A 25978-nucleotide genomic window follows, 5' to 3' on the forward strand; every position below is an offset into this window, starting at 1 on the left:
CGCAATCGTTACAGTGTCAAACCGTAACATTTTCACCAAGCAATTTTCCGTTACACTGCTGAAACACACCTTAAATGCTCTAATACAACTGGGGCATTCAGTGACCTAAACCATAAAAAAAGATGGCGTTAATTAGAATACACACAAATTAAAGTGTATCCCACAGTCCCAGTGTAGGTGCGGAAAACTGGATTTAGTGGATATGTTTGAGGTCAAGACTTGACTTTTTATCGCCAACACTTTTGAATGAATACTGGCTCACCTTGCTCATTGTTCCTCATGAGGTTCCCTTGCTGCACTGCACTGTGGGTATGCTAGTGGTCCCGCCTCTCCCTACAGATAAAGTGACTGTATGACTGACACAAGGTCTCACGCCATTGTTCTATGGACCACCTTTGTTCTATGAAGTGAGCTCTCTTGATCCAATATGGATACAAACAGTCCATTCCATGCTATAAAATAAGTAATAAATATATGTATGATTCATACTGATATCGGATCTCGCTGATATTGGTTGGATAGCGGGTTCCCTTGACTCCATTGTTGGAGTCAGTCTCCTTGTTTAGCAATCATGCTGGGTTTTGCTAAAGCTCGGAAAATAGTTAAAGCAATTACCTTAGCCCCAGCATCCACAATCCATTCACATATAGTGACGTAACACGGCCAGCGTTGCCTATGTGTTCGCCGTCTTTTTCATCCATCGCTCTCACGCAGCTCGTAATGTCACTTTGAACGCCCCGTTTCAACTAATGTCCAGCAGTTGGAGTTCTTTTTTCTTAATCCTCGTGTAATGATGGCAAGCTCAGGATTAATTTGCTTCATTTGGTTTTTCACAGAAGCGGAGACATGGGTGCAATGTTGGGCGTTAAGTGTATGTCCTGTACATATTACATCAGGTTCTCTGATTGGTTTATCATTGCCAGTGGACGTATAAGGCACACCGGATTATATGGCGCATCGTCGATTTTGGAGAAAATTAAAGGCACCTTATAGTGCGGTAGATGCTTTACATTCTATACTGTTCCAAGCAGAAACTGAACAATAACAATGCTTTAATATTTTAATATTTTAAGAATGGCAGAAAATATTGCCAAAACACAACGGGAAACATAATATCCAAATGGAAACTGTGCAGGAAGCAAAATGCCCTCGAGTCTCTCATGCACCAGGATGATTTTCTTCCATCTCGCCGCAATCTGCAATTTGAGGTGAAGCGGGTAGTCTTTCTAGCGTGTTTACTCCCCAAAGCTGCTTACAGCTGCTGGAAACACAGTTAATACAGTAATTGTGTTGACTGGCGACAAAATATTTGTCTGTGTGTGTGCATGTGTGCGTCGAATGGATGCGGTGGTGGTGAGTGGTGGTGGTGGTGGGGGGGTGTTAGTAGTAATGCACAGCATGAAATTCATCACATCCATCCATTTTCTATACCGCTTATCCATTTTTTTGTTAATTCTGTTGTTGTAACAGGTATAATTAACAAAGTTTCAAACTTCAAAAATGTTTATAAACTGTTATGTTTTGCAGCTGCAGGCTATTTCTCTTTCATGGGCAAAGGGCCAAACTTGCTCTTTTGATGGAAAAGGTTGCAGACTTAATTGAAACAACAAGCTTCTGATGAATTGGCTAAGAAAATGATTGTTTAGGCCTGAACACAATAGGCTTGTGTTGTTTTATTAACTTGTTGGCGTTGGTACCAAAGATGGCAGATAGAGAGACAGGAGACGGGGAAAAAAAGAGGTGTCTTCATTTTGATACACGTTGGTACATTGTTCGAGTTCTTTTTTCAATCTGTTCATATTTTGTTCATTCATTCATTTTCTACCGCTTTTCCTCACGAGGGTCGCGGGCGAGAGGCGGGGTACACCCTGGACTGGTCGCCAGCACATATAGACAAACAACCATTCACACTCACATTCATACCTATGGACAATTTGGAGTCGCCAATTAACCTAGCATGTTTTTGGAATGTGGGAGGAAACCGGAGTACCCGGAGAAAACCCACACATGCACGGGGAGAACATGTAAACTCCACACAGAGATGGCAGAGGGTGGGAATTGAACCCTAGTCTCCTAGCTGTGATGTCTGCGCGCTAACCACTAGATGTGACCAATCACAGCGTAGTGAGTGGGATAAATTAAAACGGACCGTTTTGGCAGGAAGCACAAATCCAATGAAGTACAGCTGGAATAGGTGCTGATTCTGCAAAATCTAAAACATTTTCTGTGTGGGTTATTGCGTGTAGCTGCTCTATAGAAGACCACAACTCAATACAAAGGGTCGAAATATTAGCATAATAGGTCACCTTTATAGGTCGAGTGGTTAGCACGCAGACCTCACAGCTAGGATGCCAGGGTTCAATTCAACACTCGGCCATCTCATCTCTGATGCATGTTCTCCCTGTGCATGCGTGGGTTTTCTCCGGGTACTCCGGTTTCCTCCCACATTCCAAAAACATGCTAGGTTAATTAGCAACTCCAAATTGTCCATAGGTATGAATGTGAGTGTGAATGGTTGTTTGTCTATATGTGCCCTGTGATTGGCTGCCGACCAGTCCAGGGTGTACCTCGCCTCTTGCCCGAAGACAGCTGGGATAGGCTCCAGCACCCCCGCGACCTATAAGGATAAGCGGTAGAAAATGAATTAATGAATTTTCTGTGTGGGTTATTGCGTGTAGCTGCTCTATAGAAGACCACAACTCAATATAAAGGGTTGAAAAATTTGCATAATAGGTCACCATTAAGGTAATTTGGCCAATAATTAATGTAATAATCTTTAATCATAGTCCAAATCTATCTTTAAATGCAGTCAACAACATTCACTTCTTCACAATTACATGAAACCCAAATCAAATCCAAGGAACAGGACCTGCAGCAGGGACATCTGGGGAAAAAAAAAATCCAACTGTGAACATAAAACCAGACAAGGGGAAGCATTTAGCAGATGCTTGTGGCACAAAAGTTTGGGAGTAACAAGCAAAGTACGACACAGCACATCCTGTCAGTGCACTGAAGTGCTTCTAATACCTCATGCGTTGGGTTCTCTGGATCTGTGTCGTGCAAACTGCATGCCAGCTGTGTTTTCTGAAGCGATTTTAACATTTTACTTTAGCATTATTTTCATATATTTGTGCAATTTTTGAATTGTAGAGAAGAGCTTATCCCAAGGACAGGAAAGTATGTATTCATTATCCAGTTATTCCCGCAAGAGGCAAGTATCATCCACTTTTAGTGACTCCCCCATTGCACCAAGGGTGTCCCTGTGGCCTATTGGGACATACTGTCTTCTATCTCAGCATAAGAGCAGCAGAAAGCAAACACTGCCTTCCCTTATATTAATATCTGGCCTACAGCTGGAAGCATAGCTGCAGAGTATGATGCAAAAAGAGCCCAAACGTGAAACTATAAGAACAAAGGAGAGTGGGAGACAGAAGTAGAGGGTGATTTACAGGCTGCAGCAAAATGTTTGGATGAAAATGAGCAAAATGGTCAAACGCTGCAGAGAGAGGGCAGTCGGATGGACACTGCAGAGGTGCATCGACTCCTTTGTCATTTATGCAATACAATCAGTCTATATGCTCTAAAATACAAAACTGTAAATGTTCAAATTGTTGTTTTTGCTATAGTCAGTGGGTGTGGGGTCAACCAAATCAAATAACTTGGTCTTGAACTAGTGCTGGGCCAAAAACATTGCCAGCTCATTCGATAGAATGTGATGTGAGTGGCTGATTAGGATGTATTATGAGTGGTCAGGATCAAGCAGTTTTATCTACCTTTGCATGCACTTTAACATCTTGGCTATGTTACACTTGTCGTACAATGAATTAATCAATGGTTTTAATGCTGGATCAGCAGTTTGCGCACCGGTCACATTATTCCACTTGCATATGCACTTAGAAATTAGACTGCGCGAAAGGAAAAAATGAATCAGTCGCGCTCAACTCTTTCATTCGGTTTGCTACTGAAATAAGTCCTAACAAAGTGAACAAAAGTACAATTTTTATTATGGATCGACAGATATGTTTTTTTTGAGCTGATGCCGATACCGTTTTTTTTCCATCACCCTTAGCCGATGGCCGATTTTGCTTGGGACGATATTTGTGGCCGATACTGCTTTTGCGCCCTCAATTTACATGAAAAAATGACAATGATAACAAATATTACAGGTCTCAAGATGAAACAAATATTTATTGAAATATAAACACTGAACACAGTAGGATTCAGCTTTCTTAAACACACATTTAAACGGCATTATCAACTTTAAAAGGAATAAATAATCAACCATGTGCAAAACATTTCTGTCGTAGTTTAAGTTTTATCTAGCATCGATGTGATGGCTGCTCCTCCGCACACACAAACACATCACACCGACACAATTTAGTACGATATTTAAAGCATTGCAGTCTGTAAATCATGCAGCGGAAAAATACATTGGCGAACCCACGCGTGTATCGGCCGATACCGATTCAAGTAAAGAAAGCCAATATCGGTCGATCCTTAATTTTTATGCATCTATATATAAGTCTACAAGTCTCCAACTTGTAAGCTAAAAATCCTTTCTCATTTTAACGCATCATAACTCCGCTCCGAATTCCTTTGCATTTTGCATTAAAAAAAGAAAGCGAGGAAGTCTTTCTTTCATCATGCATTTACTTATCAACAAATGGTCACGAGAAGCTTGTGGCTGTGGCTCGCCTCCCAATGTGTATGCACCTTTTGTGGAAGCCTGCAGCCAGCCTCTGCCTGATTGTCTCTGAAAAATACAGCACGGACACACTCATTTGTTAACACTACCCACTCCCTGTGAAATATGTAAGTCAGGGATGTCCAATTTGTCAACTGCATTTTTTTTTTATGGGCCTGTGAATGCCACATTGTATTAACAAAATCCATCCATCGAACCCGGGTCTCCTAGCTGTGTGGCCTGTGTGCGAAACACTAGAAACAAAATATCAAATAAAACATGAAAAAATGCTAAAAATAAACACAAATGCTGGCATTAGCTTATGCTGAGGTATATATTATATTCCATATTCTCTACTTGGCTGTAGTGCCCTGTTCATTTTTTGATTCCCTCAGTCTCCTCCTCAGCCTTGTGTAATTACCAACATCATCCCATTCATTTCATCCCCAACTATTGGCTTCATTTCAGCTGTCGATTGACCCTCACAGTGCACCCCCTCGCCTTCATTGAAGGGACCAAGAAGTGTCGCTAAAGAGATGTGATCAATAAAGAAATCCAAGATGCCTCATTTGGGATCCTGTTGGCAGTCTTTGGAAGTACTATAATGTATGCACTGGGGTGATTTGAAAGTACATTCTGCATTGGAGGAGAAGTTTATTAGGTTTATTTAGGTTTAGGTTATAGTAATGTTTTTTCAAAATAATTTATAATTTTTTTTATTGTGGTTGACTATAAATAAAATATTTAAATATTTTTTTAATTTTTAAATATTTTTATTACATTTTTTAAATATGAGAAATATTTTTATTACTGGGTTACATGGCGGTCAAGTGGTTAGCGCGCAGACCACACAGCTAGGACACCCAAGTTCAAGCCCATCCTCGGCCATCTCTGTGTGGAGTTTGCATGTTCTCCCGGTGCATGCGTGGGATTTCTCCGGGTACTCCGGTTTCTTCCCACATTCCAAAAACATGCTAGGTTAATTGGCGACTCCAAATTGTCCATAGGTATGAATGTGAGTGTGAATGGTTGTTTGTCTATATGTGCCCTGTGATTGGCTGGCGACCAGTCCAGGGTGTACCCCGCCTCTCGCCCAAAGACAGCTGGGATAGGCTCCAGCACCCCCCATGACCCTTGTGAGGATAAGTGGTAGAAAACAAATGAATGACTATGGTCGATTATTAGTAAAAAAATATGCACATTCAATTACATGTTATGCATTCTTGCCCTAAATTAAACATTTTCAAGCATGAAGATAGCTAGATGAATTGTATTCAGTAGCAGATTCAAAGATATACTATCTAGTAGATAGTATATCTAGACCAGTCACTTGGTGTCATTAATGTTATTAATGAGACAATAGTCATCACAAGAAACTCTCCCAATGCTAACATGTGAGTCTTAAATCTTAATGACGTCTAATTTTCTAACCCCTTTTTCGTTCTACCCTGTTGTTTAAATATTCCATCTCATCTATTGGCTCAGAGCTCAATGATGATTCAACCGGATGCTTCCCATCGTCTTCCCTCTGGAGGATAAATCAATCCATTTGCTATTACTGTACAAGTGAAAGACAATGACCAATTAGGTATTTGCTGAGTAATGAATACACGCCTAATGAAAACAACCCTTTGAGGCAAACGAGACCAGCATTTCTGCTCTTTTGTCTTCTGCTCTTTTTTTTTTTTTTTCTTCTGCCACATCAAACCACAGACGGGAGTTTGTTGTTTGCGAAATTTCCACAGACAAACATGATTCAATATAAGTCTCCAGAGAGACGCTTGTCACAGGAACATGCTATACAAATTGAACAATGCATGCAGTTTGTTTGCAGACCAGCTGCTGGAATAGACAACCACTGTCAATTAAAGCAACCAACAAGAGGAGAGCTGCGTATGTTCATGGAAAACAATCTGCTGTACATTGGTGGAAATAGCTTTTAAACCTGTATTTCTTGCATGTAATGCATATAAACATTTGGATATAAAGTGTTTATTCATAAACAGAACTGTCAACATGCAGCACAAAATCCCGCCTTATTATCAGTTCATTATAACAATTATTTTCTCTCTGGTTTGCATCTTTGACAACGCAGCATTGATAGGAAAGGATATATAACACCACGAAAGAAAATGAACATTTGAATAATGAAATGTAAGGTAATGGACTCACTGTTAACGTGATATGATGAAAAAAAAAAACGAAGCCTTCTACTTGTCTTATTATGGATTTAATGGATTTTTAATTGGATGACCAACGTTATTATGAGACAGTGATAATTAAGTTTTTGTGTCACACATTAAAAGCCACTTAAAGTGAAAAGATGACCAAATTATTAAGAAATATAGTATTACATAAGATTTAGAATAAATTTTCCCATCATTTCAGGATCAAACTTTTCCATGTTTGTACGATTTTAACATAATTAACAGTCATTAAACTGTAAAAAGAAGTTAATATTAACACCTAAAGGTACACAAAACAGCAAGCAATGGCAAGTTTTGTGTCTTTTTTTTTTCCATGCACTTTTCTCAACATTTGCTAATGTGTTGTGATTTGAACTGCTAAATTATGTCCCCCTTAAGCAGCATATTTTCCCCTGACAACTTTGCTTCCAACCCTACTAGTGCTTTGGAATTTAGACGTTCCATAGAAGCAGATAAAAGAAGATGAAAAGTAGTGAAGAAACGACAAACCCTTACTAAAACGATTTTGAATAATGAATTGTGCGGGGGCGTGGGGTGGGATCGCACAGTTGAGGGAGTACTGGAGAGAGAAAGCAAGCGAGATAATGTATCCTTAAAGAATCAATTATAAACACTTTGAGATCGAAGGAAAGGAGGGTTGCTTATGCGCAGCATTTTTGGAGTGGGAAGGGGAACGCAAGCAGGGGTTAGAGCAGATAAGAACGTTAATGTGTTCCAGAGGTGGATTCGCTGCTTGGCTGCGGGTTAGCGCTGACAGGCTGCCTGTGGGAAGAGAGAGGAAACAGGAAAGAGGTGGGGGATTGATAGACACAGATGGAGAGCTGTGATGCGTTTGTGGAATGAGAAGTAGGCTATTCCCAGCCGTCTGCACCTTAGCTGTGTGGAAATCACGAAAACATCATAGAGAGGAAGCTGTAATGTTCAAAACCCTTCTGATTTTTTTGGTGAACTTTACAAAAATCCCAATATTGTTAAAGTACGGAACTATGGTAAATTCCAGTGAATAAGCCCTACCTTTTTCTTAAACTTGGAATCTTGCGGTTTATACAGCGGTGCGGTACTTCAGGACTACTATTCATCGTTTAAATACTGTACCGCTTGTGAATCAATGAGGCGCTTTATTTGGCAGGAGCAAATCCCGAGCTCTTAGTAAACTCAGGGCAAGCTTGTCAACCCATTGCAAATTGTACGATTATTATTATATCATTAATCAATATAACAGCCTGATTCATCTTACATTTGAACTCATCACATAGCATCTTAAAATGCACCTAGTAAATATACAATACAAGTACCGATATGAGTTTAAAATAAAATAAACAACTACTTTAAAGCATTTATTGGTGCCCGCCGGGATGCTGCAATGACGTCAGCTTCCCTCTGGCTCTCTCTGGTGGACAGAGGCAGCATTGCAGTGCCATCCATCTATCCATGCATTTTTCTTGTTGCTTGTCTTCCAGTGAAATGCTTTGCTCAGAGGCAATGCATTATGGGAAAACATTAAAATATTTGTTTTTATTTTATACTCATTTGAAGAGTGAGAGATTTGAAGAGAGAGAGAACCAGTCATTATGTGCTATACATATCACTATATTGACAGTTACTATGGTACCTTTTATGTCATTGTATGGTCATATCACCTTGTACTTCGGTACGTGACAAAATAAAACAGAATAATAAAAATTTATTTAAAAAAAAAACTTGAATTATATTAGGAAAGCAGGAAGTGAACAAATGTAACAGTTACTGATTGTAAAACTACCGGATGGAGGGGTAGGATTTAATAAGCTTTGCTTCTTCCTACTCCTTTTGGACATGTGGAACTGTGATATTATGGGATGCACTCAATTGTAAGCTGATGCATGTACAAATGAAATAAAACCATTACCATTACCATTTAGGTGCTATATTTTCCAGGTACTTTTTGAGTGACAAGTTGCATTCTTTGCAAGACTGTTATATTGATGAATGACCTTGTGCAATTTCCAATGGGTTGCGAAAGTTTTTTTTTCATGGCTCATGATTGGCTCCTGTCAATGGTCCCGGTCCTCACGGACTGAATGCCATTTCAATGCCATTCTTCTAAATTTAGTGGGTGCAGCTTATATTTACAGTATGTTATGCAATTCAGTGATAATGCAGGGGAGCGCTGCTGTTTTTAGCACTCTGCTACAAAAACATTCTGTCTATGACAGGAGCACTTTGTCGTTTACAGCAAAATACAGCAAAAACCCAACCAAAGATAGCCCACATGAGAGCAGCGCTCTGCTGTGTTTAAGGAACGACTGCAAAGATCATCTATATGACAGGAGCGCGCTCCTATTTTTAAGGATCTACAGTCCCTCGTTTATTGGTTAATTTGTTCAGGACCCAAAATATTATGTATCTGCAATAATTTATATTCCTGGTTCTAAGTCATCACACCTGTCGCTCGGTGGTGTCCCAACTGTTTGATTCTGTCACATGCCAGTCATATAATTACCCTGCGGCGTCATCATAGTGTGTGCCTTCCTGTTTTCCACGTCTTTGGTCTTTTTAAAATAAGAAACCTAATTGAATTCTTCCCTCCAGTTCATTAACACTTTAAAATTCATTAAAGAAAAATGAGTGGAAAAAATGTGATGAATGATTCTGCCATTTAAAGCCGGTGCTGATAATTACTGCAGCTGATTGATGACCGCCAGATCGACTGCTCGGTACAGTTTGTGGAACTGCATTATTAGCCATGACTGGCGGGTCAAAGAGCTTTTATTTCATAAAAGGCAGGAGGATTGTGTGTGTGTGATGTTATTTGTGCACAGCGTGGCGTCCGGGGGATGGTTTCGATGTAGTTGAAGCACCATTATATCCCCCTGGGATGCCGAGTTGTCATCTTAGCAGCTATTGTCTTGATTTTTTTCCTTTTGATAATTCCCGACTTTGAACCACCAGTGTACTTTCCTTTGACCTCAGTGTGTTTTCTCTTTAGGTGAGGAAGGAAACACTAAAGCAAAGGTAGTTGTCTTCCTGATACCCACAGCAGATATTTGGATTGTGGCTGTTTAACTGAATTGTTCATAAATCGATCTTTTTATTGTTTGTCAGGGATTGCTGGTACAGGATTTAATTGATTTGAAGCATCTCCCAGAGGGCAACAGGGCGAACTGTACGGGGTGTGTGGGGTCACCAGTGATAGCCTTTAATCTCCTGACGACTGGGGGCCAATCTTTACTACAGTAAAGTTGTAACAGCGCACTTGGGGAGCTCCGATCGATCGGGATCGGACAATATCAATGACATCAACCGATAAAGCTTTAAAACACTGACCCACTCTGCCGGATCAGCTCCACCCCCGCATGTCTGCCATGTGTGGGACTTCCTGTCTAAGGTTTGCACCCAGGAAAACATGCCTCAAAAATGTCTCGCTTTGAAAAGCTTTAGATTGGTGCTGCATTCAGGGACTAACACTTGGCAGGGTGTGGTGTGTTTGAGGCTCCAGATGTGATCATCTGTCAGGCAGCGGCTATAAAGCACCAGTCCCAACCCAATGTACTAGGAAGCGTGGCAAAATTTGGGTATGAGTACCGCCTCAGTATGGATTTGGTAGCATACTATCACGATGTAGAACTTTCAGTGCAGGAGGAACTTTTGTTGTGTGCGGTACTGTGTCGGACTCCGGATGATGTGTGATGCGTGACGAGTGAGCGTTTGCTCCGCGATTGAAACGGGTGTTGTGCACACTGATATCACACAATCACGCATCTGCGCTTCAGAAGGGAGCGCATGGGGCTGCAGCGACCCAGTAGAGGTGGATAAACCTGCTTTTCATTCAGGTTTTCAGTTAATAATGTGAGAAAACTGCACATAAATGTAATTTGATGTTCAATTAAGCATTTTTTTAAATAAAAAATCTCAATATCCACTGATTTCAGCCTCTCAAATGTGAATATTTTTACATTTTCTTAGTCAGTCATGCAAGCAGCACTATTATCTTTGTTTTATACAAAACAAAATATTCACACAACAGTGAATCTGTTTGTGTTTGCTTGATATTGATTTGGTACATCCAGGGCGTAACTGATTACTCAATGAATAGAAGCTAAATAGAAATAAATAGAAAAAGCTTCTGATTAAATGACAGACAAAAGACAAAATGCATATTTAAGCAGATTATACTGTATGTATTTTTTGCCCAACAGTAGCATTTTCAAGCATTAAAATGCCTTGAGGCTGCATAGCAGTTGAGTGGTTAGCGCGCAGATCTCACAGCTAGGAGACCCGAGTTTGATTCCACCCTCGGTCATCTCTGTGTGGAGTTTGCCTGTTCTCCGGTTTCCTTCCACATTCCAAAAACATGCTAGGTTAATTGGCGACTCCAAATTGTCCATAGGTATGAATGTGAGTGTGAATGGTTGTTTGTCTATATGTGTGTCCCTGTGATTGGCTGGCGACCAGTCCAGGGTGTACCCCTCGCCTCTCGTCCGCAGACAGCTGGGATAGGCTCCAGCACCCCCTGCAACCCTTGTGAGGATAAGCAGTAGAAAATGAATGAATAAATGAAAATGGCTTGAAGAAATGAAATACAAGGCATTCAGAAGACACAATCAAAAACACAATATATCGTACACTACACTGGTCTAGAAGTCGAAACCTGCCAATATCCAATAAAGACCAAGAACAAAGTTTGTGTCTGCATTTTAAATAGTTTTATTTTCCAGCATCTTCACCTGTGAGTAAGTCAATCAGTCAACAGTTGTGTAATGAATTAATAACAAACGTTTAGGATGGCTTCCATATGGAGGAAAAGAGAGATGCCACTCAAGGCTCAGACAACCTCTCAGTGCCCTTGTTATCATTTATTTTCCAACCAAGGCCTGGAGGCAACAGCTGATCCATTGTTTACCGCATTCGGTAACGGTGTCCTGACGCCAAACCTTTAGCATGTCAACCTCATGGGAACGCTTGACTGGAGGCAGTGTCGTGTTTTGACTCTTTTAGTCACTGACTCAGGGCAAAAGTTCAAAGGGAGAAGAAATAGAAAAGCGTTCAGGAGTGCATTCAATCTCACTTTTTGCATATTTGACATGTAGAATAATAATTTAACACAAGTTCATGTTCTATCATGTACTATGTTCTATGGTCTATCATTGTTCTATTGCACGCCTACATAACGGTAATCTGCGTCAGTCAACTCGCACATAAATAACTGCCCATAATGATCATTTTAATATTGTTTGTAATAAGACTATAATACTAGCGGCAGGGCGGTTGAGTGGTTAGCGCGTAGACCTCACAGCTAGGAGACCAGGGTTCGATTCCACCCTCGGCCATCTCTGTGTGGAGTTTGCATGTTCTCCCCGTGCATGCGTGGGTTTTCTCCGGGTACTCCGGTTTCCTCCCACATTCCAAAAACATGCTAGGTTAATTGGCGACTCCAAATTGTCCATAGGTATGAATGTGAGTGTGAATGGTTGTTTGTCTATATGTGCCCTGTGATTGGCTGGCGACCAGTACAAGGTCTACCCTGCCTCTCGGCCAAAGACTGGGATAGGCTCCAGCACCCCCACGACCCTCATGAGGAAAAAGCGATAGAAAATGAATGAATGAATGAATGAATAAGAAAAGCATTTTGATTATTAAACTTTGTTGTGTTTTTGTTTGTTTCCAGTACTAAAACATGCAAAAATAGTAATTTGCTTAATGCTTTTGTTTAGTGACGTATATCACCTCAATTAAAATAAAATTTTGGCCAAATTAACAAACATTTACATTTGATTGGACTGTTTCTTATTACTATTATGACTCAAAGGATCATACACAACTTTTTTTGTCTCACTAGAATATAATACAATTTATAGATTATATAGTCTACACCAGTTTGCCGTGAGCGTGTGCAATCTGCAGAAAGGTGCATGTTCACGCTCTCAATTTACAGCCCCGCTCAACGTGAAATACGTGCAGTCGTCTGCAAGCAAACACTCCGAGGTGCTGCAAATTATATGTTTTCATTTGGAAGCGGCGCACTGAGATGCTGACCTGCAAGTTTGTTTTTTTTTTTTTGTTGAAAACCCTCCCAAGGCAAAGTTGAAGCCGTATTCCGGCGTGTTCGTTTCTTGGTTGGCAATTTACGAGCTAAACGAGCTACAGCATCTCTCTGAAGGTCTGCTCGGTGAATTAAGATGTGTTTATGTACTGTATTGCCTTTGACTCCCCAGGCTTGAAAAGCTTCAGTTTGTTTGTCATAAAGGTAAAATACTTCTTTTCAAGAGTCTCGGAGATGTGATGGAAAATGGAGGTCATGCATTTTTTGGCTTGCACTGGTAGTAATTTCGCCCTCATGTCAAGCTGATATTTGAGATAGATCTTTTAGGCCCACAGTGCTTGACAAGTCTCACACTTTGATTAAATACGAGGGATTAATTGAAGGTGTCATGGTAGTAAACGTTACGTTTCCTTCCGATCATATCCCAGCTTGAGCAAGCCTTTGGCAAAGTGATACAAGCAGAATCTAGCTCTTCCCATTATTTTGTATTTTTGTCAGTTTCCACAGTTTTCCAAGTATGGAATTGTTGTATATTCCAATACAATATTTACCCCCTCACTCAGAGTTTAGTTTAAGTAACATTTTACTATTCGTAACTCTAATTGAAGTGTAAACAAAGTTAAATGTCAACCTTTTGGACCTTTCACAATACATTTTGCACTCTGTGTGCAAAATGCCTGTTCAAATATAAGTTGACTTTACTTAAAAAAAGGAATAAGCAAACTTGCTGCCTCACAAAAAGTAATTTATGGTAACCTAGATGAATTGCATGGATTTACTTACCTATTGTGAGTGTGCAGTACTTAAATTAGGCTAAATAATTGGATTGTAGTAACATGGTAATGGTAATGGTAATGGTTTTATTTCATTTGAACATGCATCAGATTACAATTGAATGCATCACATAATCAGTTCACAGTTCCACATGTCCAAAAGGAGTAGGAAGAAGCAAAGCTTATTAAATCCTACCCCTCCATCTGGTACTTTTACAATCAGTAACTGTTACATTTGTTCACTTCCTGCTTTCCGAATATAGTTTTTATTTTTAATTTTATTTTATTTTATTTTATTTTTGTCACATACCGAAGTACGAGGTGATATGACCATCCAATGACATAATGGGTACCATAGTAAGTGTCAATATAGTGATATGTATAGCACATCATGACTGGTTTGAGACTTTTCATCCTTCCATTGCAAACAACTATTCACACTTCCCACTCAAGAAAAAAAATACATTATATCATGACTCTCAATTATAATTAATAAAATTTGGATGTTGGCATTTACAGTGTGGCAGAAAAATATTTGTATGCATATATGAATAAATCTTTTAGGTCACACTGTATATGCTGAATGTGCACTTCAATGTTTACGTTGTGTGTGTGTGTGCCCGCCCTTGAATCCCATTCTTCAACATCCACACCAAATCCATACCGAAAGCTGTTCAACAGCAACATAGCGGACCTCTGAGATCAAAGCTCTTTTCTACATGATCTATTGCAATACTATTTTAGATCGTATTATGAGTATTGCTGTGCAAAAGGCACACACCAGCTATTAAGTATGTTTACCATAATGCTGGAGGAGACCTTTTCCTGGGTGCCAATATTTGCTTACTTATTTGCATGATGACCTGTGTGCATATCCGAGATCATCTCAGGGGGGACTAACTCGGGTCACTCCCCTCTAACCCCAAGAGTGGCATTAAAAAAAAAAATCGACTTATTTTTAAAGAAAGGACCTCATGCATTTAGCAAGAGGGAGGCGAGCGGTGGTAAACAGCTATTACTATGCGCCATCACAGTCTGGACCCACACTGCAATCACTGATTTTTTTTATGATTACTGATTAGCATGTTTCGCTTGAAGAGGATCTTCTCACCCATTAGTGTCATACCATGAAATCTTCGATAACAGAAAGGCATCATTTAGTTGCAGTGAGAGGGGACCTTAATGAACTGTCCGGGGGGAGGGTGGGAGGGGATGAGGCAGAGAGGAAGATGGCAAAGATGGCACTTCAGTCAGCAACCTGTCTATTGCAATAGCTTGTGGTCTATCATTAGATGAGATGAGCAGATCAGCCATCAGCACAGCAAAGAAATACAGTATCTTGCATATGTGACTACAGCTTGGATAGCAGTTTATTTACTATCAGTGACTCAACACAGCCATTATTGTCTATGTAGCATTAATGTAGCATAATTCCTACAGCCAAGTGGCATGGTCTGGTGCTGCATGAGTGTATTGGGGAGTAGTAGTATATACGATGATATTGATCAAGCCACAGGTTTATTGCACATTTATTGCACAGTGATTCTTTTTTTTGCAGTTTTTGTTATGGAGCGAAAAATCCTGCGAAAAACCTGCAGTACCTCTCCCTCACACACATCAGATCATGATCCCCTCCATTGGGATACTGGACACAGGTTTATTGCACATTTATTGCACAGTGATTTTTTTTTTTGCAGTTTTTTTTACGGAGTCCTGCGAAAAACCTGCATTACCACTCCCTCACGATCCCCTCCCTTGGGATACTGGACACAGGTTTATTGCACATTTATTGCACAGTGATTTTTTTTGTTGCAGTTTTTGCTACGGAGTCCTGCGAAAAACCTGCAATACCCTTCCCTCACACACATCAGATCATAATCCCCTCCCTTGGGATACTGGACACAGGTTTATTGCATATTTATTGCACAGTGATTTTTAACATTTTTTTGCAGTTTTTGTTATGGAGCCCGGCCAAACACCTGCAGTACTCCTCCCTCACACGCATCAGATCATGATCCCCTCCCTTGGGATACTGGACACAGGTTTATTGCACATTTATTGCACAGTGATTTATTTTTTTGCAGTTTTTGTTACTGAGTCCTGCGAAAAACCTGCAGTACCCCTCCCTCACACACATCAGATCATGATCCCCTCCCTTGGGATACTGGGCACAGGTTTATTGCACATTTATTGCACAGTGATTTATTTTATTTTTTTGCAGTTTTTGTTACGGAGTCCCACGAAAAACCTGCAGTACTCCTCCCTCACACACATCAGATCATGATCCCCTCCCTTGGGATACTGGACACAGGTTTATTGCACATTTATTGCACAGTGATTTATTTTATTTTTTTGCAGTTTTTGTTACGGAGTCCCACGAAAAACCTGCAGTACTCCTCCCTCACACACATCAGATCATGATCCCCTCCCTTGGGATACTGGACACAGGTTTATTGTACATTTATTGCACAGTGATTTAAAAAAATTTTTTTGCAGTTTTTGTTACGGAGTCCTACAAAAAAAATCTGCAATACCCCTCCCTCACACACATCAGATCATGATCCCCTCCCTTCAGAAACTGGACATTAGGTCTTTTTTACTGCACATCTTGCTGTCATTTAATGTTCTATTCACCAATAAGGCTTTTCTTTCCAGGCATACATGTCAGTGAATAGACTTGGAATCTCACCGGTGACCTCAGACATCTCTGGACTATCTCAGTCTTATTATTTCTGTTAAGGAATAAGAAAAAAAAGTCCCAGAGGGAAATCATCAGACTTCTGCTCCAAGAGCTTATTTAGACAAGCACATCTAAGAGTTAAATATCAGTGAAGTGAATGATGGAATAAAGAGTTGAAATCCCACTTAGGCCAGTAATAACAGCATTAAAGTAGTGATAGGAGGAGAGGGATTGCAAGATGTTTCAGTTCATCCCTTTTTGAAAGTAAAATCAGCCTCATCACTCTTTTTTTTCCTCTCAAGGAGGATGAATGCAAGAGCAAGGGGCAGTTAATTCTCATAAACCAGATTTGATTTGCTCTCATCTTCATCCGCTAATTAACATTTTCTTTTCTTCTTATGACTCGCTCTTATAGTCTAGCCATGCGACACAATAGAACGCCATAAAATAAAAAAATAAAAAAGTTTTCGCCCCAGTGCGCTCCAAGATCATATCTGAATGCTCCATAAAGAAAAAGGCACCAGGCTGTTCTTGTCAGAGCGCCGCAGCAGCACTGATGCAATTATTAGTCGATGGTGATAATAGTAGAACTCATAGGGAGGTGTAATGGCTTTTAGATTTGCACCTCATCATCAGCTCAGCCAGACTACAGACTACTATCAGCAGACAGTATATACAGTATATTTGTGTTGTGATAGTCGACAACTTGTCTATGGGTTTATGCGCACTGGCTTGATACATTGGGAAAAGTAAATATGATGTACAAATCCGACCTTGGAAAGTCATAAAGGCACAGTCGCACAATAGCTCCATTGTTTGGCTTATGTTCATTATTTGCTCATTTGCAGCATGCACGATATTTTAGCTGTAATGAACGGCACAGAAGACCAGCAAACTGCAAAAGCACAAATTGTAATCCTTCTTTTGTTCCGAGGGATTATGATTTATGGTTTTTTTAAAAATTATTATGACAATGTGATGCAAGTAGGCTAGGGTGGTGTATATCTGTTTTCTTCACTTTTAAATGGAATGAAACATGATTTATAAAACACTAAATACATATGGGTGTCTACTGGGAGACTCATCTTCTTATAGCTCATATCTTTTTATTGGGGCGCTAACAGGGTTGTCATACAGCAAAATACAGGATGTCGTTGACTGTACTGTTCGTAAGCCAGTGCTTATATTGAACAAATGAGATGCACTTGATACATTGCTTCCCATTGACAAGTCTGTATTGTAATAAGATCTGCAGGAAAGTTGGGTGTAGTTTAGGTGTGTAATGATATGCAATAATCACTTCTATTAATTACAGTTTATTAATCACAGCACGGCTGCATGGCGGACGAGTGGCGAGCACACAGCTCTCAGCTAGGAGATTGGAGTTCAAATCCACCCTCGGCCATCTCTGTGTGGAGTTTGCATGTTCTCCCCGTGCATGCGTCAGTTTTTCTTCGGGTACTTCGATTTCCTCCCACATTCCAAAAACATGCTAGGTTAATTGGCGACTCCAAATTGTCCATAGGTATGAATGTGAGTGTGAATGGTTGTTTGTCTATATGTGCCCTGTGATTGGCTGGCAACCAGTCGTTGTACCCCGCCTCTTGCCCCAAAGACAGTTGGGATAGGCTCCAGCACCCCCCGTGACCCTTGTGTCAGGGGTCTCCAATCAGTAGCTCATGAGCTAATAGCTAAATAGCTAAAAATTTGAAGTGGGGTTTGGAAGTAGTCTGGAAGTCCTCAGAAGCGCTTGAGATTGTGACCAATCACAGCGGAGTTGCTGTGCCCGGAGGTGGGCCATGGGTGGAATTAATTTAAAACAGACCGTTTTGGAAAGCCAAGGAAATACAGCTAGAATAGGTGCAGATTCTGGAAGATCTGGAAAGCTTTCTCTGCAGACGTAGCTGCTTTATAAGTGTCCACAACTCAATACATTCATTCATTCATTTTCTACCGCTTTTTCCTCACGAGGGTCGCTGGGGGTGCTGGAGCCTATCCCAGCTGTCTTCGGGCAAGAGGCGGGGTACACCCTGGACTGGTCGCCAGCCAATCACAGGGCACATATAGACAAACAACCATTCACACTCACATTCATACCTATGGACAATTTGGAGAAGTCAGGTGTTTCCATCCAGTAGCTCATGAGCTAATAGTTCAAAAAATTTGAAGTGGGGTTTGGAAGTAGTCTGGAAGTCCTCAGAAGCGCTTGAGATTGTGACCAATCACAGCAGAGTGGCTGTGCCCATAGGTGGGCCATGGGTGGATTTAATTAAAACAGACCGTTTTGGACAGCTAGAATAGGTGCAGATTCAGGAAGATCTGGAAAGCTTTCTCTGCAGACGTAGCTGCTTTATAAGAGTCCATAACTCAATACAAAGTGCCAAAAATTAGCATAATGGGTTCTTGTCAATGGGTTCCACATGTCTACCTAACAATGGCTGTTTTTTTTTTCTCTCTCTCGTCTTTTTGTCTGTTAAAGCCGCACATAATTGGTTAAAATGTAACCACGCTGAGAAGGACCAGCTTTCTTCAAGACAATACCGCACATCGCTTTCCTCCCATCCCCTTGACTTTATCCATTTTATGTCTTTCACTGGGAGTCTTTCACTTACGACGCTTCTTCTTGCCTCCATCGCTAGCCATGACTCCTGCTAACCTTTCCCTCATTTCCTGTGCTGAAAGTTCCGTACTGAGATATCAGAAATTGGATGTCAGAAAAATGGAGCAAAAACATTTATGGAGATGGTTTTGATAGTATACCAAAAATACATCCATAAACACTTGGACCTGGTATGATTGCATGACTGAGAAACAAACAGGAAGCTGATGCAGTGGATGGTCTAGTGCCTCTTGTCTGTTCAACTTCCATACAGGAAGTAAACACACTACTTTGGCGCCATTCCACATCAAGTGTTAATTAGTCATTCTCTATTTCAGCAGTCTTGTTTGGACTCTGCTGGATGAGTTGTTTAATTGCCTATTATGGCATCTTCCAGAAGAGGAGCGACTCATATTTCCCACGGCCCCAAGTGAATGGAGTTGAAGTGCTATTGATGTGTGCTTTGGGCCCAACTGCTATAGATCACATTTACACACCACTTGACACTTGATGCTTTCTGAACATGTCAGGATAATTATGACACTCCATGAGCGACGTGTTAGCAATTGACACTGTTTAATGGTCACACTACACATTTAGGGGTAGTTCTTTTTCTTTGTTAAATTATTATTATCATTATTTGAAGTCATTCATTCATTCATTTTCTACCACTTATTCTCATGAGGGTCACAGGTATGCTGGAGCCGATCTCAGCTGCCAATCACAGGGCTCATATAGACAAACAACCATTCACACTCACATTCATACCTATGGACAATTTGGAGTCGCCAATTAACCTAGCATGTTTTTGGAATGTGGGAGGAAACCGGAATACCTGGAGAAAACCCACGCATGCCGAAAGTGGAATTGACTCGGGTCTCCTAGCTGTGATGTTTGTGCACTAACCACTTGTACACCGTGCAGCCTTAAGTAATTTAGTATTCATTCATTCATTCATTTTCTACCGCTTATCCTAACGAGGGTCGTGGGTGTGCTGGAGCCTATCCCAGCTGTCTTCGAGCGAGAGGCGGGGTACACCCTGGACTGGTCGCCAGCCAATCACACTAACATTCATACCTACGGACAATTTGGAAGTTTTTGGAATGTGGGAGGAAATCGGAGTACTCAGAGCAAACCCACTCATGCACGGGGAGAACATGTAACTCCACAGGGTGGAATTGAACTCGGGTCTTTGTGGCTGGTGAACTCTGTGAGCCGTGAGGCCTGACCACTCGTCCACCATGCAGTCGAATGAAATCCAATGACATCAAAATGCATTCATTCATTTTTTACCGCTTTATCTCACGAGGGTCGCGGGTGTGCTGGAGCCTATCCCAGCTGTCTTCGAGCATGAAGCGGAGTACACCCTGGACTGGTCGCCAGCCAATCACAGGGCACATATAGACAAACAACCATTCACACTAACATTCATACCTATGGACAATTTGGAGTCGCCAATTAACCTAGCATGTTTTGTGAATGTGGGAGGAAAACCCACGCATGCTGACGGTGGGATTGAACTCGGGTCTCCTTGCTGTGAGGTCTGCGCACTAACCTCTTGTCCGCCGTGCAGCCTTAAGTCATTTATTAGTTTATATAATTATGTTTTTTCTCTCTATTAGACAATGGTGATAACGGAAGTGAACAAACTATCAACATCATGGATTAACTGTAAAGTTTGATAAGTGCCATTGGCCAAGTGTGCTCTATGGGTGGGGGTAGGTAAATTCCAAGGGCCCCTTAAACCCACCTTAATTGAAACAAAATCCTGCAGTGATTTCATGAATAAATTGGAATTATAAATGTAGTCTTCATCTAAAGATTTAAGAAAAAGTTAAGAGGTGAACACGGGTGTAACCCTTTTTATTTTCCAAATGAACCGTCGCCAGCCTCTTTTAAAAGCTGTTGGTTTCCCTTTTGTTAGTCTACTCCCATCTAGCAGGTCTCACTGTGCTCTGACGATGTAATTGGCCCGCGGTGTAAAATGGGAGTGATTGTTCAGACACTGTGGAGGAAAGTACATAACTTTCTTTAACACCTTTTGCCGTTAAATTGGCTCACTTGGGATTAAAACCATGGATCTGTGTAACCTCTGTTTATAAAAAAAAAAAAATCAAGCAAAGATGGACTTCTTGTGGCTTTTAGAGTTTCTACCTTCTACAAGAGTTGTACATATAAATACTAAAACAGAGGTGTGCATCATTCACTTTAACAGGACAATCGGATATTTTGGTACTGCTGCTCTCTGCATGTTTAAATCAAATGACAGAGGTTGAAGAAAGGATGGCATTTTATAACACCTTATGGCATTTTAATATAAAATAATAAAACATTTTCCATCACTTTAGCCCTCAGCTTGACTCTTTCTGCTATACTCGAGCGTTCTGTACCTCACAAAAGTACGGCTGTCACATTTGAGCAAGCATTTTCTTCATTTTTTTAAATTAAAAAAATTTATTATTTTTTTTTAAAAATTGAATTTTTTTGAAAAAAATTAAAAACATTTTTTTAAAAACTAAAATTTTTATATTCATTTTTAATTTTCTACCGCTTCCTCACAAGGGTCGCAAGTGTGCTGGAACCTATCCCAGCTCTCTTCAGGCGAGAGGCGGAGTGCACCCCGGACTGGTCGCCGGCCAATCACAGGGCACATATAGACAAACAACCATTCACACTCACATTCATATCTATGGACAATTTGGAGTCGCCAATTAACCTAGCATGTTTTTAGAATGTGGGAGGAAACCGGAGTACCCGGAGAAAACCCACGCATGCACGGGGAGAACATGTACACAGAGATGTCCGAGCGGTGGAATCGAACCGGCGTCTCTTAAATCTGCAGCCTGTTCACACACAGTTCATATTTGACTCAATTAATCGTTGCTACATCATTCCGGCAGCACTCATGTAGCCTCAGATCACGGCACCACCACAAGGTTGCAGTTTTGTTATTAAATTGCGTTTAAATCAGAACAATGGAGATGTAGACCAGTAGACTATGTGTACTTTCTGTGTAATTCGACCACCTTACAACCAAACATCGCTGAAAATAACCTCTCAATCGGTACTTAAATCATGTTTTAGTAAAGTTCACCACACATTTTGTTTTATAATGTATTGCAGACAGCAGTCCATGAATGCAACCTGTGATACATCAAAGGCGTGTATTTGCATGATGCTCCTAACAAAGAGCGCTGCGTAACACCATCCCTTCACATTAACATGGAGCCAGTGAGGGCTGCTCATCACCAGCTCCCTTGATCTTTCTTTGCAGAAAAAGGAAGAAAAGAAGGTGCATCTGCAGTTATTTTTTTATTTTTTTTACTCTCCTCTCATCATGACTTCAGAGATTCCCTGTATCCCGTCCCTTGTTTGGTTATCCATCAGGAGCCCGGCTTTGATATTCATGGGAAAGCATCATTGAGATGCAGAAGAGATGGCTGCAAGGGTCATTTCCATCTCCTTGTTTTCTTGCATTGTGCACTTTTATCAAATCAGGTTTCCGCTTGCGTCAAACCGTGTTGGAAGCGGTCATCATGACTTCATTATGACATGGTTTCCGGTCATCCTGAGAAATATATTTTCTAAGAAAGGACAGAAGTGTGTTTCTTCTGTTTACATTTAAAGGGTCCATTACATGATATATCAACTTTGCTTAAATTGTTATAGATTGTTTGTAATTATATGTTTATGTTGTTTGATCTTTGAAAGCAAACCTGTGTGGAGTTTGCATGTTCTCCCCGTGCATGCGTGGGTTTTCTCCGGGTACTCCGGTTTCCTCCCACATTCCAAAAACATGCTAGGTTAATTGGCGATTCCAAATTGTCCATAGGTATGAATGTGAGTGTGAATGGTTGTTTGTCTATATGTGCCCTGTGATTGGCTGGCCAACAGTCCAGGGTGTACCCTGCCTCTCGCCCGAAGACAGCTGGGATAGACCCCCGCGACCCTCTAATGGACAAGTGGTAGAAAATGAATGAGCTATCGAATATTTTAGTACTTGAGTATTCTACCCAAATTTTTGCAGATTAATCAAATAATCCAAAAAAAAATTTTTTTGCTTGTTTAAAGAGAAATACATTCACAAAAAAAATAAATACAAAATGTAATGAAGGACCAATTGGCTGAATTATTTAGATAATCAAGCGTTTTATAGTACAAAGTGTAAGTGGTGGTTATGTTTAGGGCTGTATATATAGTATATATATACAATATGACTGCACACAGAAGAATTCTAGATGAAAGATGAAAGTAGATATGTAGTAGATGAAGTAGAAATAAAATACTACATATATTAGAAATGTTTTGGAAAAGTATGTATGTGGAACAAAAATGTAACAATTAAACAGCCAGAAAAAAAACAATGATTTATCTAACACAAAACCACAGCTTTTATTTAAGTTGTTGTGTATAAAGGATCTTTTTTTTTTTTGGAAAAAGAAGATAAATTAATACTTTAATGGAGGTTGGGAGTTCCCTTAGTCTTGTTGGTAAAATATAATTCATTAGTGCAGTTCAGGGATTAGCAACCATTAAAGATACAATAAGCAGAGACAATTATTTAAAAAAAAAAATAACAGCCAGAATGAAGGGAAAAGAACAAAAACTTAAGCCAATGACACCACTTGTCACACAACAATAAATGAAAAAATAAGTCAATGAGAAAAATACATTGTCGCAATAAGTGGGAGGCTAGCGTCAGGAAAATGCGAAATGCCAGAAGACATTTCCAATGATATAATTTGTTCAATATGAATTTTTATTTTGAAAAGTAGTTGTTGTCATTAAAAACTAGACAGGGGGAATATTACATGAATTGTGTTATGTATTATGTGGTGGTTATTAATAACTGGCGGCCATTCATTTTACCCATTTTACTCATGTCTGTTTCAAGGACATCGGATCCAATGTAGTGTAAATGTTCTGCATCAAAGTACGGATCCAAAGCAGACATTTGGTGTCAAGTGCCATGGATTGCCTAGAATGAGTGCCACCCTAAAGAGCTCATCCTCTTATCTTGCAGCCACTCCAGCAGCTGTGCTTTTAACCGTTGAGATGTAAAAGAAAAGTCATATTAAGAACTGAGGGAAAAAGGACTTGATGCATTTTTACTTGGGATTTCTTGTCTTTTCTTCCTAAAGTCTTTGAGCAAGTTGTTCAGTCTTAGTCATTCATTTGTGTGTATTGATGTAAAAAGGTATGCTTCCAGAACCCTGCTGGGATTACATCTCACGTCTCATTTGTCGGTATTGATCTGTACACACACTCATACAGGCCGCTCACATCACGCGCTTCTTGTAAACTGTGATGCATCAACAGCCTTTTGTTCCAGTTGTTAGAGGATGACTTGTGTAGACCTTTAAAACCTGCGAACGCATCCCCCCGAACCACAACACACCTACACGTACACAACATTTGCACCACTGACCTTTTCCCGACAGGCACGTTGATGCTCGGCACACCGGGTCTTGTCTGTAAAGTCAAAGCCAATATCCAGTTATTTATTTCATTTGGCTTCTCCAGTGCGTCTTCCCGGCCCAACGACTCTGCCTTAGGCAAAGATAAAACTGCCGACTGAGCCCCGGGGGGTGGAGAGGGGGGGTTCTGTTGTGCCCTCACACGCTCATTAGCCACCTTGTGCAGAGAAATACAACCACACAATATTTAAAGAAAAATTTTAAAGTGAAAATTCCATCCATTTTCTATACCTTCGGACGAGAGGCGGAGTACACCCTGGACTGGTCGCCAGCCAATCACAGGGCACATATAGACAAACAACCATTCACACTCACATTCATACCTATGGACAATTTGGAGTCGCTAATTAACCTAGCATGTTTTTGGAATGTGGGAGGAAACCGGAGCACCCGGAGAAAACCCATGCACACACTCCAAGTGGAGAATCGATCCTGGGTCTTCCCGATCTCATTACTGTGTGGCCAACATGCTAACCACTCGTCCACTGTGTGGCCCTAAAGTGATTTTTTTTCCGTTACGTCTAAGTAGCAGCGTGAGCCGGTCTGGAACTCAATATGACTACTTACGAATAACAAAAGAAAAAATATTAAAAAAGCAAAAACACTGCAGCAAAAAGCTAGCAGGCAGAAAAAAACTGACAGCTGAGCGGAGGCCGTGCAGCATGTGAGACCTTGAAGGACAATCTGGCGACAAACAGGTCTGGCTGCCAAACTTAAGAACGCCATGAGGCAAATTGGCAGCAAATGTGCGCAGGAGAACCCTGCCTAGTGCTGGACAGCGGTGCGCTGCAAAGATACGACAAAGGGCGCCAGCAAAGCAACAACACAGATCATGACAGGACCCGCCTACTCCTGGATCTGACGTCAACCAAAACAATTTGTGGGTAAGTAGAGGAGCAGAAGTAAAAAATGACTTGAGTTTATTCAAAGCCATATTACCATATTGAAGCCATATTAAAGTACAAAGTATGAAACTCTGTACGAATCCAGTCAGTAAAATTTATAAACTGGGGTCATTCAGCACAAATGCAGCATGAATTAAACATTTTCATTAATTTAATTTTCATTCCTCACGAGGGTCGCTGGAGCCTATTCCAGCTGTCTTCGGGTGTGAGGCGGGGTACACCCTGGATTGGTCGCCAGCCAATCACAGGGCACATATAGACAAACAACCATTCACACTCACATTCATACCTATGGACAATTTGGAGTCGCCAATTAACCTAGCATGTTTTTGGAATGTGGGAGGAAACCGGAGTACCCGGAGAAAACCCACGCATGCACGGGGAGAACATGCAAACTCCACACAAAGATGGCCGAGGGTGGAATTGAACCCTGGTCTCCTCGCTGTGAGGTCTAGACCACCGTGCCGTGAATTAAAAATATTAGATAAAAATAATTAAAGACAAAGGCCTTACTCCCTTAAGCAGCGCTTTTATTGAATATTTCATATTTACGATTCAAAGGTGAGACTACCAGATATATTACGCAGACATATTAGCATATTAGCTAGCAAGCTCGTTGCTGTGTGGAGCA

At 40.7% G+C, this 25978-nt stretch overlaps 1 protein-coding gene across 1 annotated transcript in view; it reads left to right on the top strand.

Annotated features, from left to right (window-relative positions):
- Positions 1-25978, top strand: part of asic1b (acid-sensing (proton-gated) ion channel 1b) — a 151227-nt gene that overhangs the window by 14020 nt on the left and 111229 nt on the right. The gene's annotated exons all lie outside the window — the stretch shown is intronic.

Source organism: Doryrhamphus excisus, linkage group LG18 (genome assembly GCF_037039965.1).
Source record: "Doryrhamphus excisus strain RoL-2023G ecotype Guam linkage group LG18, RoL_Dexc_Guam_v1.1, whole genome shotgun sequence".
NCBI lineage: Eukaryota > Metazoa > Chordata > Actinopteri > Syngnathiformes > Syngnathidae > Doryrhamphus > Doryrhamphus excisus.